Below are 1,230 nucleotides of genomic sequence, written 5' to 3'. Positions count from 1 at the left end.
TAGTTTCGGATCCCGTAGAACAAAAAAAGTGCTCTAGTGTAAATATGTGTAACTCCAATAAACCCGAGTGCAGTCTAATGAAAGGTGCTGAATAATGAGCACAAACACCTGTGATCCGTGTGAAGCGGGTGTACAGCAGGTCTGACTGAGTGTAAACTCCGGGCCAGAGAGGAAGAAGAAGGAGAGGAAGAGGAGGGGGAGGGGGATGGGGAGGGGGGCACCCCATGGATCCGCTCCTCCTCAAATACTTTTACTCCCGATGTTTCTTTTTTTTTTTTGTTCTTATTTTTCATTACGAGACCCCGCTCCTCGTCCTCCGCCCCACAGTGACGTTTCACTCCCGTATCCAGGACACGTGCCTTCGACCAATAGGATGGAAGGAGGGCCTGTCACGTGACCACGCTTCTGGAGTAACGGGGCAGTGTTTTCGTTCATGTTTCTTTAAAGACGCAGCGGAACACCAAATTATCAACATCTCACACACACACACACACACACACACACACACACACACACTCACACACACTCACACAAACACATACACACACAAACACACAAACACACACACACAAACACACACATACACACAAACACACACACTCTCTCACACACACACACAAACACATACACACACAAACACACACAAACACAAACACATACACACAAACACACACATACACACACACAAACACACACACGCACACACACATACACACAAACATACACAATCACACACGCGCACACACATGTTATTAACATTATTTGTTATTAACATTATTTGTTATTTTAATTCTATCTATCTATCTATCTATCTATCTATCTATCTATCTATCTATCTATCTATCTATCTATATACTTTTGTCGGTTTGGTTTATGGTAATAATTTGATCCTTTATTTTATTTTATGTATTTATGTTACATTAAAAGTCCTTATGCATGAATGAATAGATGAATGATGTCAGGAGGAGAAACACTGTTTATCACATGTCATCAGTCCTGATAACATTAATGTGATGGAACATGATCCGATTTTCAAAGTTTAAACAACCGAGAACACACACACACACACACACACACACACACACACACACACATACACACGGAGAGATGGGACTCTGTCTCTTTAAGACATTTCACTGTTTAATTTAATTCAAAGCTGGAGTATGAGTATTGGAATGGATCTGGGTTGCCAGATTGGCCCGCATTACGGACAAAACCTCAACTCTCTAC

This window comes from Tachysurus vachellii, chromosome 7 (assembly GCF_030014155.1).
Source record: "Tachysurus vachellii isolate PV-2020 chromosome 7, HZAU_Pvac_v1, whole genome shotgun sequence".
Classification (NCBI taxonomy): Eukaryota; Metazoa; Chordata; class Actinopteri; order Siluriformes; family Bagridae; genus Tachysurus; species Tachysurus vachellii.
The sequence above is the reverse complement of the archived record's forward strand: the minus strand, read 5'-3'. Positions refer to the sequence as shown.